Source organism: Macaca mulatta, chromosome 3, assembly GCF_049350105.2.
Source record: "Macaca mulatta isolate MMU2019108-1 chromosome 3, T2T-MMU8v2.0, whole genome shotgun sequence".
Taxonomy (NCBI): Eukaryota; Metazoa; Chordata; class Mammalia; order Primates; family Cercopithecidae; genus Macaca; species Macaca mulatta.
Genome location: NC_133408.1, coordinates 123,354,385 through 123,369,567, shown reverse-complemented (window position 1 = coordinate 123,369,567; position 15,183 = coordinate 123,354,385). Strand labels below are relative to the sequence as shown.

The following is a 15,183-nucleotide window of genomic DNA, read 5'->3' as shown; positions in this document are numbered from 1 at the left end:
CAATTTTAGTCCTTCCAACCTCCAGAGCTCTAAGATAATAAATTTGTGTTGTTTTAAGCCACTAAATGTGTCATAATTTGTTTTTGTTTTGTTTTGTTTGAGACAGGGCCTTGCTCTGTCACCCAGGCTGGAGTGCTATGGCATGATCTCGGCTCACTGAAGCCTCAACCTTCTGGGCTCAAGTGATCCTCTTGCCTCAGTCTCCCAGGTAGCTGGGACTACAGGCATGTACTACCACGCCTGGCTAATTTTGTATTTTTTGTAGGGACAGGTTTTTGCCATGTTGCCCAGGCTGGTCTTGAACTCCTGGGCTCAAGTGATCCTCTTGCCTCAGCCTCCCAAAGTGCTGGGATTAGCAGGTAATTTGTTACTGCAGCAAGAGCAAACTAATGTTAATGCCTACCAACTCTTAGGAACTGGCTTAGGCAGAAAGAACAACACAGAGAGAAGAGAAGCCCATCTCCTGCCCTTCTGAGGCTTCCAACTCCAACAGATCCATTTTATTATGCCGTGAAGAAATTAAGCCCAATAGAATTGACATGATTTCCACATAGAAAATCAGTCTTGAGTACCAGTGGATCCTTCCACTGCATCCATATCCTATGAATAGGATGAAGGGGAAAAAATCACATCCTGTCCCTTCCCCACAAACTTTGTATGTTACCTTAAGGGCTGCTGTCCTCTGACCAGAGCAGGAAACAAACAGCTTAATGACAATCAAATAACTTTTTACTTAGGAGGACTCATCTATAGAATAGAGTCATGCTTTTGCTTTCTGAAGAGCTAGAACGACCTACAGCCATTAAAGAAAGGGAAGATGACCTGTTCTCTCAGGCAGTGGCCCTTAACTTAATTGAAGAAACTACATCCTAAAGGAGTTAAGTCCCGTGAACCAAGTGACACAGCTATAGAAAGAGCCTTTCCAGAACGTGAGTTTCCTGACTCCCTTTTCAGTTTGTGCCCCTTCTCCCAGCAGACACGTAAGGTTGCAGCTGCTTTTTCAGAATCTGAAATAGGAACCCAGTGCCTTTCACTAACCTACTTCCCAGCACACCCTGTGGATTACAAAGGGAAATTAACATGTAAAGAAACCCTTTGGAAACTAAAGGAGTCATGTTAGTTCTCTTGCTATATTACTTGGCTGGTCTCACTGTTGGTGTCATTTTCAAGTGTGGGGCTTGATTTAATAGAGACAGCCAACAACTGTGGATCTAATCAAATGGGGCTCAAAGCACGTAACTTTCAGTGTAGGGAGCTGTAAGAAATATTTTCAAGTTTTGGAATGTTCTGACAGGAATGAGACAGAAAATATTCAAAGGAAGCTGGAAAATCAAGCTACGGATCTTGCTTTTCAGGTCTGTTATAGTCACTTTGTGAAGTATTGCAGACAATTCATTATAATTTATCACACTGATACTCATAGATTGGATGAAGCCCAAACACAACTGAGTTAGATGCATATTAAATTACCCCTTACTTAAAAGGAGGGTGGTCTTACCAGGGCAGGATGGAGTTCATTAGCAGGCTCAGAAGCTTTCCTTAACTCTTCATTATCTGGTTTCATATTATTCCTGGCTCTGCAGGATCATTGAACACCTTCGTTTTTTTCAACTCCTGGAGAATTGCACCGGGCACTTTGTGAATCTCACCAATCAACAGTTCCAAAGATAAAAGACTCATCATCACAAGTCTATGCACAAAGCACAAATTATTGGGAAATCTGTTCCTATTCTTTGTATAAATTCATTTTTTTTCTTTTTTAGAGAAAAGAAAAAATACTGCCCTTGTGCATTTTAAGTTAGATTTGTATGAAGCAAAATGTTGCTTTTTATTATGATAATTGACTGACACATACATTGGGTGTAATCTAACATATGTTTAGGAATTTATTATCACATTTATTCTAGCTGACCCATAATATCTCACATATAAATTCGATGAAGAACATGGTTCAGAATAGAATTCTACTGACAGATGGTCTTTAATATGCCTCTAGACTCTTTTTCCTGAACTGGAAATTTCAGCCTCTATGTAAATGCCCCTTAATGTGTACAGCCTATGTCTTATGATTGAAAATAGTATTTCCCTTGTGGACTGAGAAAAATCCCTGAAGTGTTGTAAATTTAATCATTTGATCCCCCCAGAATTTTTATTCACATATTTTTCTTTATCTCTTGGTTTGTTATTTTGTCCTTTTAAAAACCAGCTCAGGTTGAACTCTGGGGAACTTGATTCCCATTTGACTGTTGATCTTCCAAGTACACATAAATGTTGTGGTAAGAGGGAATTGCCTTCAGCTTAGAAATGAACCCACAAGGACACATTTCTGGTCCTTTCTACGCTGCAGCCATTCTCGGTCTATGGGTCTCTTGCAAAACTTCAAAGACTCTTCGGTGGACACAACAATGGTGTAGAAATTGAGGGCTTGGTAAGAATTGGGATTGGTTAACAATTTAAGACATAAGTTTACCCTTGTCCCTTCCATATATCGTATAGTACTAGCACTTAAATTCAGTTTTTTCAAGTTCTTTTTAGTACTTCAAAGTATCAGTTTATCGATAGAACCATCAAGGTAGACATAGTCCTAGAGGTCACCTGGTTCATCTTTGTGCCTTAGGCATAAGCATGTCTAAGTCATTCTAGGCAAATAAAAAAAGACAAATCTTCAACTAACACTGTTTCTACCTTTGGCCTCATTGCTTTGTTGGGTGTAGGGCTTCACTTCTTATTGTCTTCTTCAAGGTTTATATTTACCACATAGTTTTAATGTGAAGAAGGACATATTCTTGCCAAATTATTTTATTTTCTTGCTAAATTTAGAATGATCCAGCTGCTTCTGTGTACTGTCACAGCTGGCAAAACCACCACAGTTATTCAGAAAAACTATGTGAAGACGCTGTGCATAGTGGAACACTTTAAGTTTTTTTTTTTTTTTTAATGGTCTCCCTATAATTTCTGACCTAAGTGCCTTGGTAATGATCTAATGTGGGCTAGTCCATGACTCTTTGGGTGGATCCTCCAAACGTAGATTTATTTTACCAGCAAGGGATTGAGTGACATATGGAGACTGAATTTTTTTCTTTTTTTCTCAGCCTCCTCAAACGACAAACCCCGAATCCTACAAATTCAAAAAGAAATTGTCCAAAGCAGGACACATGTATCATGAAATTGTTTTTAGACATTCTTGACAGTGCAACAGTTCTGAATCTGATTAGCTTATTTTTTTTTGTATTGTGCTGGTAAAAAATAATACCTGATAACTGAATTCTTCTCTTGGATTCTGTAGCTGATGAATGTTATTGCTTCTTTTATATGGCCCAGGAAGGGAACACAGACTAAGAAGCTGGCTCTTCTTTTACATGCTTATTCTGTCAAGAACGAGAAGGAAGTACCATATTTTTGAATGCTGTATTTTCCTCCTTTGCAAGGACTTAGTACTTTTTCAATAAAAATAAATTTAATTTGTGGCTACACTTCAAGTAAGATGGTTTGATGTCAACGTACAGCAGTCCCAGCTCTGGACTTAGAGAAGTCGTGTGGCTGACTCCCTTAGCGTCACTTTTATGTGGTTGGGTTAGCCATTCTCAGAAACCCCAAACATTTCTGAAGATCCTAAAATGGAGACATTCACAAGTCTTCCCTCCCTTTTTGCTACTAATCTTTCATGTTTTAACAAGCACCGAAGTTAATGCTGCCTACACTTTTTCCTGTCAAATTGGAACTCTTTCTTCTGTCTCGAGTAATCTGTTCTCTCTAGTTCATACTTTCATAAATCAAAGGGGTGGATGTCAACACACACCATATCCAAATATCAGCTTCCTTTCTCTTAATTAAGCAGGATTTAGACATTTGATTTGAAGAAAACTGTTGCTTTTTAACATACAAAGGCAACCATATATTCATCTTCATCTCTTCCTGTTATTTTTTATCTCTATAAATAAAACAAAGTTTGCCTTCGCCTTGTACCACATCACTATTCCAGTCTAGGCCTAGAAACTTGGGTTTTATATTTTCTAAAAAAGAGACGAGAGACTTTGGTGAACTGTTGGCAGTCAGTACTGAAAAACCCACCTTTGATCTGAACATGCTTCAGTGAGCATTATTGTTAGATATTGATATTTTTGAACTTTTTCCTAAATGCAAGCCATCCTTTTATTTCCAAAATGTGACCATTTTGCCCAAGATTATTCTATCTCTCAATGAGACAACTGTGTAAAAAGTATGTATATTATTTCATATCATTTGAGTTCAGAAGAATGTTCCTCAGGTCCTGTGTTTATATCTCTAAGAAGTTCCATTTTTTATTAAAGCACACAATAGCGGCCCTATTCACTTTTCATAATAATAAATAATAATTCACATAATTATTTCGAAGAATAGACACATTCAATTTCAAAAGAACTTGTTGGATTGTAATGGCACTTTTGGTTTGTTTATGTAGTGACAAGATGAAAACAGAGCATTTTCTCCCAAAGTGACACTCAATGCAGAGCTTGTCAGGAGTGACCCAATTGGTTTCCAAACTGCTAACTGTTCATTAGACTCTCCTGAAATGATTAATTGGTCTCAATCAGTTCCCAGCAGGAAGTACCCACCTCATGGTAAATATCACCACAATTGGTACTAATTAGCTCTGTTGTCACCTGTCCCGACTGATAGCCTGGGAGCTGAGTGAGGTGAGAGATCTCTACACCAGCAGCAGAAACCCAACTGGAGAGATGTCAGAGACTCACTGCCAAGGCCACTGTAACAGGGAGGGAGCCCACAAGCCCTCCTGCCATGTGGGTATGCATGAGGCTTAGCCTGTGACTACCAGTCCCACAGAGGTGAGGAAGTAAGAAATGTGGTGCTCAGGCAGGACGCGTATCTCAAAGAGAAGAGGCACTTGAATTCAACCGATGCAAGTTTTCACAGTATATTGGTGTCAAAGTCACCCAAGCTGTAGTTCCAATCTGGACTTTGCCACTTACTATTAATTTGATCTTAAGCCAGTGGCTTACTTCTCTGAGCCTGGGTTTCCTAATTGGAAAAAATATAGGCAAAATTACCCACCTAGTAGGACTGATACAGCGATGTGTAGTATATGCTTGACACTTATCTAGTAAGTGCCCAAAAATTTTGGAATGCTGGCCACAAGTAAATAGCCATGTAGCTGGGGGTGACAGTGATAATGTTCAGTAGCATTCCTGACAATAAACAAGAAAACTCCTAGTGTCTACATGGAGAGTGATGTTGAAGAGAAGTTGGGACCTAAACCTTCATTTCATTTTTATTTATCATTTTCTGAGAGCCTAATTATTTCAGTGGAGAGGAGATACAAGGAGAGATGTAAAAACTAGCAAATAGGCCAGGCACGGTGGCCAACGCCTGTAATCTCAGCACTTTGGGAGGCCGAGACGGGCGGATCACGAGGTCAGGAGATCGAGACCACCCTGGCTAACACGGTGAAACCCTGTCTCTACTAAAAATACAAAAATTAGCCGCGCACGGTGGCGGGCGCCTGTAGTCCCAGCTACACAGGAGGCTGAGGCAGGAGAATGGTGTGAACCCGGGAGGCGGAGCTTGCAGTGAGTGGAGATCGCGCCACTGCACTCCAGCCTGGTGACAGAGCGAGACTCTGTCTCAAAAAAAAAAAAAAAACTAGCAAATAACCTTGAAGGAAATTAAGCTGTAGTATTCTAGCAGAGGAACATATCGTAAGTTTCTCGGTTGGGCTGGTTGTGAAAATGACAAATGATTCCATAAGGCAAATATCCAGACCCGGAAGGAAACTTATCCCACAATGATATTGGGTCATACTCCACGAATTAATTGTTTTAGAACCGTGTTTTTCATTTTTCTGCATGATATGAAGCACCTACATGTGTTTGTTAAATACACAGATCACTAGATGTCTACCTTGGAAATTCTGACTCAGTATATCACAGTGAGGACCCAGGGGTTTCTGGTTTTTGTTTGTTTGTTTTAATTAACAAGCAAAATTGTATATATCTATTGTATACAACATGGTGTTTTGTTTGATAGGTATACATTGTGGAAGGGTTAAATCAAGCTATTTAATATGCACATCATTTTTTATAGTGAGAACACATAAAATCTACTCTGCAATTCTTAAATATATAATATATTGTTATTAACTGTAGTCACCATGTTATACAGTAGATCTCTTGAATTTATTCCTCCTGTCTAACTGAAATTTTATGTCCTTTGACTATTATCTCCCCAGTCCTTCTATTCCAGCCTCTGGTAACCAATCTGTGTGTTTAATGAACTCTCCAAGTGCTTTTTTTTATTCAGATAAGCTTAAGAACCATTAATTTAAAACAGTACTTTTCACATTTGACTGCAAAATACTGATGTCCCAGTCGCACCCCCAGAAATTCTGACTAAATTGGTATAAGATGTGACCTGAGCATTTGAGATTTTTTAAAGCCCCCCCAATTGATGCTAAGTTACAGGCAAATTTGGAGTAATACTGATTTAGAAAATAGTCTAAAGGGTACCTGTAAATGATGAATAAATAATAATTAGATGTAAAGTCACATCACAGATCAATAGAGTCTAGCTCTAATTCAAGGTATGAAAAAACTGTCAAGAATAAGGACTTAAAATAATTAAACCACATAATAAATGGTATAGTAACATGTATTACTAGATCATCAGGACAACCTCCATCATCAGGACAGGACCAATAATTACTACTGAAATTACTGGAGAAAGATTTGTTGAGCAAGAGGAGTACTCTGGACCACTTGTAGTGTTTAGAGATGATTCTTCGAATCAGGAGGTAGTAATTTCTAATTCTATGTGGGAATATATTGTTTGTCTGTCTTTAAACTATATTACCTAATTCAAATCTTCCAACAGCCCCAGGGAAAATAGGCAAAGAAAATGCCTGTTCCATAGGTAGGGTAAGAACTCTTATGCTCCTGTTATAAACAAAACAAAATAAGGCTTAGATACCTCATATCCATTAGAATGGCTAATACTAAAAAGAAAGCAAAAAAAAAAAAAAAAAACCAGAAAACAGAAAATAGCAAGTGTTGATGAGGGACATGGAGAAATTGAAACCCTTATGTATTATGGGTGGAATGTAAAATGGTGCGGCTGCTTGCATTAGTCCGTTTTCACGCTGCTGATAAAGACATACCCAAGACTGGGCAATTTACAAAAGAAAGAGGTTTAATATGGACTTACAGTTCCACCTGGTTGGGGAAGCCTCACAATCATAGCAGAAGGCAAGGAGGAGCAAGCCATGTCTTACATGGATGGCAGTAGGCAAAAATAAAAATAAAAATAAAAATAAAAGCTCATTCAGGGGAACTCCCCCTTATTATACCATCAGATCTTGTGAGACCCACCCACCACCACAAGAACACCATGGGAAAGACCTGCCCCCATGATCCAGTTACCTCCCACTGGGTCCCTCCCACAACACATGGAAATTCAAGATGAGATTTGAGTGGGGACACAGTCAAACCATATCACTGCTACAGAAAACAGTGTGATGGTTTGTCAAAAAATCAAAAATAGAACTACATTATGATTTAGCATTTCCACTTATGGGTATGTACCCAAAATAAGTGAAAGCAGGATCTCAAAGAGATGTTTGTGCACCCATGTTCTTAGCAGCATTATTCACAATAGTCAAAAAGTGTCCACTGATGAATGAATGCATAAAACCAGATGTGGTATACACGTACAATGGAATATTATTCAGCTTTAAAAAGGAAAGAAATTTTGACACATGCTACAACATAGATAAACCATGAGGACATTATGCTAAGTGAAATAGCTGATCACTAAAGGATAAATATTATATGATAATACTTATATGAGGTACCTCAAGTAGTCAAATTTGTAGAGACAGAAAGTAGAATGGTGGTTACCAGAGGCTGATGAAGAGTGATGGGGGATGGGGGATAGGGGAGGAGTGAGGAGTTAGTGTTTAAAGGGTACCAAGTTTCAATTGGAGAAGATCAAAAGGTTCTGGAGATGGATGATGGTGATGGTTGCACAACAACGTGAACGTGTTTAATGTCACTGAACCATACACTTGAAAATGGTTAGGATGGTAACAAATTTTATGTTATGAATATTTCACCACAATTTTAGAAAATAAATAATTTGAAAAATGTCCCTCAAATATGCCAACAAACTTAGGGCTTAAAGGATTCACACAGCTACTAGGGTTTCAGAGCAGAAACTCAGTTCTTGGGACTCTGGGTCAGCCAGTCCTCCCTTTCTACCTCCCTGCCTTTCAGGGAGTAGAAACTGAAGATGATGCTCAGAAAGAAGGGAAGAGGGAAAAATAATTGTTTGAGGAAAGGAGGATTCAAGCAGTCCAGACACAGTTGTCTTGAAGATAACAAATAAAGTTGGTAAATTTCATGAGGTCAGAAATATGTCTGCACGCTTTTAACAATTAAGATATATTTTACAAACCACAAGTTTACCCTTTTAAAGCATACAGTTTTGTGTTTTTTTAGTATATTCACAAAGTTGGACAATTAGCATTGTCTGATTCCAGAACATTTTTATCATCACATAAAGAAACCCCGTACTTAGTAGTCATACCTCATTCCTTCCAAGCCCAGCCCTAGGCAACCACGACTCTGCTTTCTAACTCTATGGATTTGCGTATTCTGGACATTTTATGTAAATGGAATCATATAATAAGTGGCCTTTTATGAGTTGTTTCAGTTAGTGTAATGACTTCAAGGTTCATCCATGCTATAGCATGCATCAGTACTTTATTCTTTTCATTGCCAAACATTCCATTGTATGGATTTACCACATTTCGTTTATTCATTCCTCAGTTGAGGGACATTTGAGTTGTTTCCACTTTTTAACTATTATGAATAATGCCGCTGTGGACATTAGTGTACAAGCTTTTGTGAAGACATTTTTTCAGTTATCTTGGGTATATACCTAGGAGTGGAATTGGTGGGACATATGATAATTCTATATTTAATGTTTTGGGGAACTGCCAGACAATTCTCCAGAGTGGCTGCACCATTGTTCATTCCCACAAGCATTGTAATGAGTGTTCCAATCTCTCCACATTGTCACCAACACTTACTTCCATTTTAAAAAAATTATAGTCAACCTAGTGGATGTGAAATGGTATGTTATTTGTGGTTTGCATACCACCTTTGTATTCTCAGCATAAAAACCAGGACAAGGCACATGATAGGGTCTAAATACTGAAAGGCATGAAAATTCCAAGGAATTCTAAGAAAGGTTATCAAGATTTCTAATCTATGGGAAATCAAATTTTAGAATCAGCTGCTTTTTATTTCTTAGTATAAACAGTGTCAAGAAGGAGCAGGTAACTAACTCAATCTTTGCTCCTGGGCATCCCCACATTAATGGGGTGATAACTTTTGGTAGATGCTTACTCCTCTTGGAATTTAGAAGAGTAGCCTGTGCACCCCAGGACAGAGACTTAGAGAGAGGAAGGGATAGTTTTAGAAGAAAAAAGAGGCTGGATATGTTGGCTTATACCCGTAATCCCAGCACTTTGGGAGGTTGAGGCAGGAGGATTGCTTGAACCCAGGAGTTTGAGACCAGCCATGGCAACATAGCTACATCGCTACAAAAAAAAAAAAAAAAAAAAATTAAAAATTACCTTGGTGTGGTTTCATGTGCCTGTAATCCCAGCTACTCAGGAGGCTGAGGCAGGAGGATCCCTTGAGCCCAGGAGATCAAGGCTGCAGTGAGCTGTGACTGTGCCATTGTATTCCAGCCTGGGTTACAGAGCGAGACCTTGTCTCAACAATAATAATAATAATAATAATAATAATAATATAAAGAAAAAAGACCCTTTCCCTTCATCTCAATTAAAGTTAAGTGCCTGACCCATGACTCATGTCGTCTTGACCAGCTTCACACCTTCCATGTTGCCAAATGCCTGGTGTTACATGATTGCCTATAGGAGGGGTTTTCAACAGCAGTCTTCTCCAAATACACTTTTCCATTAACAAAAGAAATATCTTTGTGGGTTTTTTAGGTACTGGCAGAAATACATACTAGTTCACTAGTAGCTAGAAGCATCTGATGTGTCTGCCTCAAAGCCCTCTGACAGTGAAGCATTTGTTTTTAGGCAAATAAAACATCAGCCACCATTAAACAGCATATGGCAACAATATGACCAGTCCCTCCCTGAGGACTATCGTCTCCCCAGAAGAGATGGAACTTGAAATAGGAGATGCTTTTTGAAAGCAGAACCCCTATTTCTCCCACCCAGGCATGATGGCTGTGGAGTGGGCAGAGTGCCATGCACGGAAGGTCAGAGGCAACCAGATCAAATGGGAGCCCAGAGGGTAAGCTTCCCAGCCAGGAATGACCAAAGGTTGTTCACCCTGGGCATCTGGGTCTGTGGTTAAGGGGAAGTACCATCTCTAAGCTGGCCTGGATTAGCTCTACAAAATAGAAAACAGCCTCCACAGCCACCTAAAGACGGGTCTGGGCTAACTTGAATTGAATGTAGTGATGGTGTGCGGTGAGTGAAGGGAGACATTCCAAGCTGAATCTCACCCTCATCTCTGTGGAATTCCCTGTGAATGGTGTAAACTAAACTGACTTGTCTTTAAATAGATGATGAAGAGGTGGAACTCTGTTTAGTGGGTCAGCTCATGTGCAAGTGAACATGTGGCTATATGGATAAGGAGGTGGTCTGTCTTTGCAGAGGCAGCCAGTAACTGGGCCATCTGCTCAGGATTAAAAAACAAACCCTTGGCTGGGTGCGGTGGCTCAAGCCTGTAATCCCAGCACTTTGGGAGGCCGAGATGGGCAGATCACGAGGTCAGGAGATCGAGACCATCCTGGCTAACACAGTGAAACCCCGTCTCTACTAAAAAAACAATACAAAAAGCTAGCCGGGCGACGTGGCGGGTGCCTGTAGTCCCAGCTACTCGGGAGGCTGAGGCAGGAGAATGGCGTAAACCCGGGAGGCGGAGCTTGCAGTGCGCTGAGATCTGGCCACTGCACTGCAGCCTGGGCAACAGAGCGAGACTCCGTCTCCAAAAAAAAAATAAACCCTTTCGTCTAAGGCATCTGCTAAAAACTTTGGAAACTGTCAATAGAGTTGGCTTGGTCTTCAAAATATAGTCTCAAAACTTTGCTTGTCCGAACTTGGGAGGAACATATTGTGCAAATAATCAAAATGTGATGCTTGCCCTCTTAGAAATTGTGGTTCCTGATATAACACTGTCTTTGTGTTATATGTGTTGGAATATTGACAGTCAGTCTTACCAGCTTTTCATTAAGCTTGTTACATATGACCTCATCATATTTCTGAGCCCCTGATTTGACCAACAATATGGCCACATCAATGAAATCAATAGCCTTGTGAAAATGGAGTTCAACTGTAGCGTCAGGAAAGATTACTTTGATTAGTTAACATTATCGAAAAATCCTCACCAACTTTATAATTATTTTCCACTCACATAAACTACTTGATTGATTTTTCTTTTTTAAGTATTTTATAGAGATGGGGTTTCACCATGTTGCCCATGTTGGTCTCAAACTCCTAGGCTCAAGCAATCCTCCTACCTTGGCCTCCCAAAGTTCTGAGATTATAGGTGTGAGCCTCTGCACCCAGCTTGATTTGAATTTTTAAAGGCCATACGTTATTTTCCAAAGTAATTCTAAGGCATTAACATTTTAAGGAATAAAACAGAATAGGAAATAGTTAAGACTAAAAATATCTATACACATATATATTCTTATAGAATAACAAGGCTAGGAAACTTCTTGTTTTCAGTTAATTTTGTTTGTCTGCATTTTGTTAGTCTTAGTTTAATAATGCTTTATTATAACACTGAATAACTTAATGTAAAATTTCAACTGCATAGGGAAGTAATGAAATTTTTAAAAATAACAATGGTGTTACTAATAATGATTTTTTAGATTTTATCTCCAGAAAAATGTACTGTTAAAAATGTAGGACAAAAATCCCCACATTTTTTAGTAGTGTCAACCAATTTTTCTGAAATGCTTTTTTACTTTTAACCAAATAAAGGTAGTTGACAGGATGATATCATTTGCTCTTTTTACTGACAGTCAGTAAATTCTATGACAATTAGCAGCAACAGCAATGACTACATAGGTAACTGTGGTAACAGCAAGGGGTTGCAACAGTAAAAGATTTCTGAGATCTTTTACTCTGAGGATTGTTGATGTAGACTTTCCAAATTAAAAGAGGAGCTCTCATTGTCCAAACTGTAGGTAAGACTATAAAAATATCTATACACATATATTCTTATAGAATAACAAAGCAAGGAAACTTTTGGATGAAAAATAAAAAATTAACTCACTCATCCAAATGTTGGCCACCATTACATCAAACATCAGGGTATGTAAAGATATCTTGTGAAATGACTGAATTCTCAAGTTTACATCTAGGTCATTGAGATCTTACTATCCTAGTGTTTTTACCTGATAGTAAAACACTATCAGGTAATAGTGTTGGTGCGTAGTGTGGTATACCCTGGATACCTGTGTTGAACGCAGAATAGATATATAAACATATCTGTATATATTTTAACATATATGTCATGTAGTACATATAACATATATTATAATTAATGTGTTGAGCTTAAGATATAAGTGAAATTGATGAACATAACTATACCTCATCTTCCAAATAGAAAATGAAAAAAAAAAGTCTACTCTTTTTCCTCATGGATATATTGTAAAAATAGGTTTTCAGCGAAACAAAGTAGACTCTGGAGGCAGAACTCTGGTGCTGCAAGCTGGTGTTACTCTTTTTTAGCATTAACTTCACTTTTTATCAAATTTAAATAAAACTCTGAATTTGAGATTGGGGGCTTTTGTGATATTTAAAATTTTTTGAAATGGTTTAGTAGTCCTTTGTTGGTAGTAAGTGTTGGATGAATGATTGAATGAAGAATGACCAAATTAATGAATGGACAAGTAGGTTTTGGAGTTGCCACCCTATGGGGTTGGGTTCTAGTTGATTGCCAACTATGTGTTTCAGTTTTATAGAAATACCTGCACCGTTGGTTTTCCTCTGGTTTAGTCTCAACAAACAGTACAAGCTTGGGAGGGATATTTGCTGGGATTTAGCTGAAACACAGAAGCAATCAAGTGGTTGAATTTCTGCATTTTAAAAATTGAATGACATTCCTTTATCCATATTGATTTGAGCTTTGGTAAATTCAATTGTTGATACCACCTGGATAATTTTAAATCTTTCTGAAGCTTTAAAAAAAAGTTTCCAACATAGCTCCAGCAACATAAGAATTTCATCAATTGAAAGCTAAGAATCATTTCTGTGGGATGTGTAAGACAAGAAGCTGACCAGCATTATTTTCTTTTTCTTTAATTCAGTATCATTATTGAGAGTTATTCTTGAACTTTATGAAAACCAGATTGGGGCATGAGCGTGTTCTCCATTGAATCATGTTCAAGGAATTGAAACTGAAAATCATTCAAAGTAGGGAAACATGACATTGAAAAATAGTCTACATTCTTTATTCTCCCTCAGAGTATCTGAGGCTGTTTCTAACTAGGAAGCCTTAGGCTGATAGGAGATCTGGGTTTGGTTTCTTGTTTTTTGTCTTGTTCTGTTTTATTTTAATAGATGTTTAGTTTACTAGTCAAAAAGAGGTCTTAGGTTTTTGTTTGGGGTTTTTTTGTTACTACTTTGCTGATGTATCAGTTATGACCTTGGATCCTCTTACTCATTTGCTCCAAAAGTTGTGATTTCTCACCATTGTCCACAGAAAAAATTCCAAATAATCTCATTCAAGGCTTTCTGCTCTCTAGCCCAGGCAATCTCTTAGCCACACTTCTTATGATTTGATTCTTCCATGCAAGTCCCCTCCCAGTCAAAACAGACTATGAGCTGCTCACAAGTCTCGTTTTGCTGCCTCTGGTCCTTTTCCTTCATTATTCTATCCTTCAGGAATGCCTGTTGCTTCTCTCCAGTCTTTGAATGTTCCATGTATACTTCAAGGTGTGATTCATCCTCTTCCATGAGGTCTTTCCAACCGTCTCACCGTTTCCAGCCTCCTCTCCCCCTCCCTAACTAAAACAAATCTTCTCCTTCCATCTGTCCCCCTCACACACAGAGACACACACACACACTCCACATGCTCCTACAATTTAGTCATAGCGTATATCACATTCAAGGCTGCTACTTGGGTGTGCACGCTGTGCTCTGCACAAGAACGTCAAGCCAAAGGGACACGTGGGGATGAAAATCCTCTTACTCTCCATTTGCCAAGGCGTGCACCTGCCCATACGACTGTGTTTCTGCAGAGGATACCTTTTTCTGTTTTCCACAAAGGCACCGTATGGACTAGTAGCCCATCTGTTCATCTGCATCCATGTTTTTTAGTTCCCTTTCCCAGAGCACAAATTTGCTGAGGGCAATGACCACCCTTTTATTCCTACCATTCCTGGTAAAATGCCTTCTTTACACATGGTAAGTTCTCAGTGACTTCGTTTAATTTAATTAAGGCATGAAATGTATTGACTAAAAACAATTACTTTAGCTTATAAATGCAAATATGAAAAGTACTGTAGGAATCAAAATGGACTTAGCAGATGTGGAACAGTAACTTGTCTGACTCTAAGTGCATTATGGTTCTATGTCAGCTAAGTAATTTCCTACAAAATGTAGTGCCCAGTAGTCTTTTGTGGGGCTTCAGAAACCACATTTGTGACAGACTATGACAGACCATGGGAGAGCTGGACTGAAATCCATTTCTGGTTGTTTGTTAAAATAGGCAAGGAATAACATTCAGAATTTTCTGCAGTGGGCAGAATTAAGGTCAGGAAGAATGCCCATGGGAGGTGAGGGAATTTTGGGAGGAGTCGGTTGGATCAGTCTGAGGTCAGTATACTTCCTGGAAGTCTACATTAAGGCAAAAACAAAACGAAGACCTCATCTTAAAGCCCTTGAAGCTAGAATGACTCTGCCTTTACCAACACTGCAAATTGTGTAATTTGACGTGGCCATGCTCTCAAAGTAAAAAATTGCTTCGTAAAGGCTTTAGTGGAGAATTAATATTAGTTCTGTTGCAATTTTATGTGACAAATGGGAAATGTCCATAAAGCAAGCTTTACAGACCACAAAACAATGATGTACTTAAGATAGGTTTTATGCCTACTTAATAAAATGGACAGGACTTAAAATTTCAGATTGCAAGG

At 38.6% G+C, this 15,183-nt stretch overlaps 1 protein-coding gene across 2 annotated transcripts in view; it reads left to right on the top strand.

Annotated features, from left to right (window-relative positions):
• DYNC1I1 (dynein cytoplasmic 1 intermediate chain 1) overlaps window positions 1-15,183 on the top strand; it is a 317,872-nt gene that overhangs the window by 231,102 nt on the left and 71,587 nt on the right.